The sequence below is a fragment of the Quercus suber genome, unplaced genomic scaffold, assembly GCF_002906115.3.
Source record: "Quercus suber isolate HL8 unplaced genomic scaffold, Cork oak 2.0 scaffold_70, whole genome shotgun sequence".
Classification (NCBI taxonomy): Eukaryota; Viridiplantae; Streptophyta; class Magnoliopsida; order Fagales; family Fagaceae; genus Quercus; species Quercus suber.
The window spans coordinates 1292238-1299362 of NW_027069535.1; positions in this window are offsets into that span (position 1 = coordinate 1292238).

Below are 7125 nucleotides of genomic sequence, written 5' to 3' on the forward strand. Positions count from 1 at the left end.
CAAAGAACCGTTAAAGGGAGAGGTTCAAGTTTTTAAAGGTTCAACCAAGGTTCGACCGAGGTCGAATCGTAATTACGTCATAATTAAATTAATAATTAAATAAAATAAATATAAAGATATTAAATTTGTAAGTATTAGCACTGTATAAGTCCAAATAAATCTCAACGTTGTCATTGATGTTTCCTTTGCATTTTCTCCTGCCAAGCTTTATTTTATTTTATTTTTTTCGGGGAATTTTATTTTATTTTTATTTATTTTTTCAGGGAATGAAATGAAACGAAACCATTCTGACAGCTACATGTCAACTATTAGTTGATATTTTTTGTTGATTCTGAATTTCATTATTTAAGTACATAGAGACATTGATTAAACACAATTCTTATAAACACAACAATTATAAGGATGAGTTACTGTTTAGGAATTTTAAAAGATCTAAATAAATGTGAAACGTTGAAAAAGTGTAGAGAGAGGGAAAGAGAGAGAGAGAGAGATAGTGGTGGTTACAGTCTAGAGAGGAAAATTGATAGGAAGAGAGTGCCAGAGGCACTGGCAGTTAGAGTTGGAGAAGGAGGAGAGCGAGGAAGAAGGTCCGGTACTCTTGGAGGCAGTACGAATTTTTTATTTTATTTTATTTGTTCGTGGAATAAAATTGGGTGTGAACCAAACTATTACTTAAGTTTGAAACATCTTATGTGGCATGCTATTATTGGTAGATGTAAAAATATAATACGTTCAATTTGAATGAAATTTAAATTCTTGAAAAAATATAATTTTTTTATCGTCCATATCTTTAGCCCATTCATTATTACTATCTCCCAAAGGTTTGAATTCTTTAAAGAGTGAATAAGGCAATATAACTAAAGTCAAGAGATTATCTTGAGGCCATCTTCGATGTGCGTGTGGGACGAGAGGACCAAACATACATGGAGAAATGGTTTGATACTCGAAAAGATCTTGATATCTTGTTATCAAAAAAAAAAAAAAAAAAAAAAAATTAAGCTCAAGTGTGCTTGCACAGCAATAATCCTATAGCAGTCTTCAAAGAGTTCAAAGTTGATACCGATTGGGTTAAATGTTTACTTTTAATTTTCCAATATTTAATGCACTTTCAAGAAATTTTACAAATCTTAGTGGAGTAAAATGCTCCTGTAATTTTTTTTTTTTTTTTTTCAAGGGAAACACTTTCATTCATTCATTCAAGATAATCTTGTGTTTATTAAATCATGCTGCAAGTCTGCTTGGAGTGCAGGTGGGCGTTAGCCTTACCCATGCCTACTGGTTTTCTTTTTGATTCTATGCATGCCTAGCTAGACAATGTGATATATTTTTTGCCTCTCTACGTAGAGCACTGAAGCTACACCTCTTAAATTGCATAAGCTCTAACGACTATTTTGTCTTCAAATGTTCCATAAGCTCATCTACTATATGTTTCACAATAAGTTAAAATTGAAAAAACAAGTAGGGTTATTTTAATATATGTGAAAATTTAATAAGGTTATTTTTAATCTTTCAATTAGTTAAATTTTTTCATCAATAAATTTAATATATGTAATTAGATCACATAAATTACATCATTTAAAATGGATCAATTTCATGGTTTATATATTAAATATTACCAATTTTAGAGAATATCTAATACCACATTGTTTAAAATTTTAAATGATGAAATAGTTTATAAAAATATGCGAGAATCTCTTTATTTCTAATTAAATGGAGAGGACTTCCTAAGTTTTAACTATTAACTGCAAAGGGTAACTTGTAAGATTTGTACTAAACAAAACCAACAAGTGAACAAAACAATGAAGAAGATGGTGGCAGTGGGAGCAATTTCGACTTGAAATTCCATTGTGGTGCGTCACTGCCTTTTCCCAATTCTTTGGGTGGGAGACTTCCTAAAACGTGACCTCAAGTTTCTAACTTCTAACGCGATGACAACCTATTTCATTTTTACCCTTACTTTTTACGAATGCTCTCAAGTTTGTTGTGATCTTGGCAAGGTTTTCAGACCCGGGCCGCACAAAGAATCGTTAAAGGGAAAGGTTCAAGGTTTTAAAGGTTCAACTGAGGTTCGACCAAGGTCGAATTGTAATGACGCCATAATTAATTTAATAATTAAATAAAATAAATATAAAGATATTAAATTTGTAAATATTAGCTCTGTATAAGTCCAAATAAATCTCAACGCCGTCATTGATGTTTCCCTTGCATTTTCTCTTGCCAAGCTTTATTTTATTTCTTTTTTTTTCAGAGAATTTTATTTTATTTTTATTTATTTTTTCAGAGAATGAAATGAAACGAAACCATTCTAACATCTACATGTCAACTATTAGTTGATATTTTTTGTTGATTCTGAATTTCATTAATTAAATACATAGCGACATTGATTAAACACAATTCTTATAGACACAATAATTATAAAGATGAGTTACTGCTTAGGAATGTTTAAAAATCTAAATAAATGTGAAACGTTGAAAAAGTGTAGGGAGAGAGAAAGAGAAAGAGAGAGAGAGTGGTGGTTACAGTCTAGAGAGGAAAATTGATAGGAAGAGAGTGCCAGAGGCACTGGCGGTTAGAGGTGGAGAAGGAGGAGAGGGAGGAAGAAGGTCTGGTACTCTAGGAGGCAGTACAAATTTTTTATTTTATTTTATTTGTTCGTGGAATGAAATTGGGTGTGAACCAAACTATTACTAAAGTTTGAAACATCTTATTTGGCATGCTATTATTACTAGATGTAAAAATATAATACATTCAATCTGTATGAAATTTAAACTCTTGGAAAAATATAATTTGTTTATCGTCCGTATCTTTAGCCCATTCATTATTACTATCTCCCAAAGGATTGAATTCTTTAAAAAGTGAATAAGGCAATCTAACTAAAGTCAAGAGATTTTCTTGAGGCCATCTTCGATGCGTGTGTGGGACAAGAGGACTAACCATACCCGGAGAAATGGTTTGATAGTCGAAAAGATCTTGATATCTTGTTATCAAAAAAAAAAAAAAAAAAAAAAAAACTAAGCTCAGGTGTGCTTGCACAGCAACCAACATATGCCACTGCCTCTATTTCAAATGGGGTAGGTGGTGGTACTTTTGGGTCCAAAACCTTCTGAATTTCATCTTGGACGATGTATGGCACTACAAAATCAACAACATTCCGTGGCACACCATTCTCATCCGAATGAATTGCGTTGTACCCGGACAACATTTCTAGCAATACTACTCCAAACCCATACACATCACTTTTAGTTGTCAACTGTTGAAGCCTATAGTACTCAGGGTCCATGTAACCAATAGTACCTGCTGCAAGAAGCGAAAGGGTGACTCAGCGTCCATGGGGGCCTTCAAAGATAGGCGAAATCAGTCACCTTGGCAGTCCATGTGGCATCTAATAATATGTTAGATGACTTGATATCGCGGTGTATGATTGGTGGAACTGCATATACATGCAGGTACTCAATGCCTCTGGCTATGTCTAGTGACACTTTAATCCGGGTAACCCATGACATTAGAGGAGTACTTGGAAGCTTATGTAGATGGTCATGAAGGCTACCATTTCTCATGTAATCATAGACCAATACATGCTCATTATCATCCTCACAAAATCCCAATAAGAGAACAAGATTCTTGTGACTAAGGCGGGACAAAGCTTCCAATTCACTTAGGAAAGCATTGTCATGGTACTCGCAATCGTTCACATATGATTCATATGGTTTAGACTTTGAAATTTCAGCTCGCTTAATAGCCACTACTCGGCCATCATTTAAAGTGGCACGGTAGATTGAGCCAAAGCTACCTGTTCCAATCTTGTGATCTTCTGAGAAGTTGTTGGTGGCTTCAAGTAGCATTTGCAAAGGAAATTCTTTCTTACCCACAATTCCTATCAAGTCTTTGAAGCTTGTTGTTAGGAGTGTGCGTCTAGGAATTATCTGACTTGTCTCATCATTTTTGGAATTCTTTGCTCGTGACTTGGCTGTGGAAAAGAATGACAGAATGGATTTTTTTTTGGAATGAGAGAATTTCGGAGGTGTTCCATTAGATTCTGCACTATTACTGCTCTTCCACTTACGAAACTCAAACAAGTCTTTGAAGGTAACTTTTCGGATTGGGTGTATGGGGCTTGCTGATATTGAAGGATCAGTGGGAATTATTTCATGATTTTCAGAATTACTACTGTCTGATTGAGACCTGGCTGGTGGGAAGAATGACATTATGGAATTAGAATAAAGAGCTAATTTTGGAGGTATTTCGTTGGATTCCAAACTAGCATCAGTTTCAGTGTCAGAGTTGTAGGCTGGGAAGAGTGATGCAATGGAAAGCTGCTTAGAGAAGTTTGGAATTGGGTTTGTTGTTCCATTCCTTACCCAACTGCCAGGGTCTGAGCTGTTGTTGGCAACAAATTCTGCTACCAAAAATATCAAAATATGATAAGAAAATATTTAATTCTCATTTAATTAGCAAAAGAAGTTAAAACTTTGTTTTTATAATATAAAAACAGAGTAATCAAACTGGTCAAATTGGTTACATTGTTACCAATAAGCATGTGGCAAGCACTACAATTACTAAATAACAATAAGTGTACAGTATATGACCTGTAGCATAGGAAATTATAACAATTAAACTACTTTCGTTTATGCAGACTGTACAAGAATTTCAGCAGAATGCTTACTGCTTTGTTTCAATTCTTTGACACTCACCCTCATGATGGAGTATGGGAGCATGGATTTGATCACAACCATCTTAGAGAAAGGCGTTGAATATACCAACATGAAGTAGCTTTATATTATAGTCCCAGCTTGTACCTTGTCCCTCATGGCAATCTATTTCTATCTGTTTAATTTATTCATGAAAAACTGGATTGAACCCATATGAAGGGCTGCCAGATTGTCACTTAATAACAAAGTTGGTTGAGAAGGAGAGACATTGTGGTGCGAACACCAGAATTTTGATCAGAGCATTGCATTTATTGTGATTATAGTATTTATTTCTGATTTCAGCATTTTCAGTTATTTCTTAAAAAAATAGAATTAAGAAATTCATAAATCATTGGCAAAACATATATACTATCATTTTCTTGCAAAGAAATTAATAATAATAAAAAAAACTAATATCAATTATCTCAAGAGAAGATTAAGACTTTCTCAACTCTCTTCCTCTTCTTGGCTATAATAGCATCCTCCGCATTCTTAAAGTTTTGGGCTGAATGAACTAGTTCAGCCATAGTTTGAGGCGCCTATTCATATAACTTGTGGATAAACAAATTAGAATGAACTCCATTATAAAATACCGCCAGAAGGAGCTTATCATCCACCTCATCCACCACCAAGGCATCCCTGTTGAACTGCGTGATGAAGAACCGCAAACTTTCATTCTCCCCTTGCTCTATGGTTAGCAAGCTAGACGAAGAACGTTTGTGCCTCTGCCCTCCAATAAAATTATTAACGAACAACTTGCTTAACTCTTCGAAGGATGTCACTGTGTTAGGGGTATAATGCTGAACCACACTCGTGCAGGTCCTTTGAGGGTAGTAGGAAACGCTCTACACATTATTTCATCTGGAACTCCTTGAAGGTGCATAGTAGTTTTAAAGGTGGCAATATTGTCAAAAGGATCTCGCGTCCCATCATACGAATCTAAAGGAGGCATCTTGAACTTAGGTGGCAAAGGGTGAGCATTGATGGAAGCCACAAAGGGGGAATCAGTCCTGTGAACTAAGTCTTCTACAGGGTTTGTTTTCCTCATATTCTCCCTCATCTCGTCCATAACTCTTCTCATTTGATCCATTTCCCTTTACAAATAAGGTACCCTCCGTGAAGCGGTACCCTTGACTGGTTTTCAGGTTCAACATTCCTTTCCTCTTCTTGACTTTGGGCCCGTTCTTCGGTGTTCCATTCATGACGCTGCTTCCTTAACTCAAGTTGTCTGACCAACTCCTGGTTCTGGCGAGTTAACTCTGCCATAGCAGCGGCCATAGATTGCATGTGTTGGAATGAAGATGGTTACATGCTGGGCGCTGATTGAAGGTCGCGATGAGGGCTATTGGAAGTATCCTTGCTTTATTGAGGGCCTGGACTAGTAGCCCTAGATCTTGTCCGAACCATTTCAACCCTTTATTGGAGAAAGAAATCACAGAACTTAATAAACTAATTTCAAAAGGTAACAAATTTCTTACTTCCCACAGACGGCGCCAACTGATGAATCCTTGGAATCAATGGCTGAAAGGTCTTCGTGTGTTAATGATCTTGAAGGGTGAGTCCTGTAAAACCAAAGAAGATCAGAGAAGATCGGTGGAGGCCGGTCTTGTATCCTCTGATAGTAAAGTTAGTGGATTGAAGTAGAAAAGAAAGCACTTCAAAGACTTCACCAATTTTTCTCCAGAGTCCCAAAAGTCCCCATACCTCAGCGTAGAAGGGTCTTTATATAATGTTAGCTTGACAGTTATTTTTCCCATCGTCGTAGAGCTTGGAGGATTCAGAGGTAACTTCCATAACTGTCATGGAAGTTATCTCATCGGGACTTGTGTTCAACAGTTAACAGATGGCTTGGTTCGCAACAACGTGACTCTTGGCTTTTGAAAGAGTGCCACGACTCTTGGTAAACCCCGTTCGTCCATCATTAAGTGTGAACGAGGTTAGCTGCTAGTATGTCCTCCATTGGCTGAGTGAATGAAGGACGAGAGAAAAAGGATGGTAAGAGAGGGACGAGCGTAAGAGACTCATTCTCCACTTTGTACGTTGTCATGGACGGCCATATGGACGAGAAATCAGCTAGGCATTGTCCTTTCACCATCAACACTGTCTAGCTAGGCATGCATAGAATCGAAAAGAAAACTAGTCGGCATGGGTAAGGCTAATGCCCACCTGCACTCCAAGTAGACTTGCAACATGATTTAATAAACACAAGATTATCTTGAATGAATGAATGAAAGTATTTCCCCTGAAAAAAAAAAGTATAGGAGCATTTTCCTCAACGAAGATTTGAAAAATTTCTTGAAAGTGCATTAAATATTGGAAAATTAATAGTAAACATTTAACCCAATCGGTATCAACTTTGAACCCTTTGAAGACTTCTATAGGATTATTGCTGTGCAAGCACACCTGAGCTTAGTTTTTTTTTTTTTTTTTTTTTTTT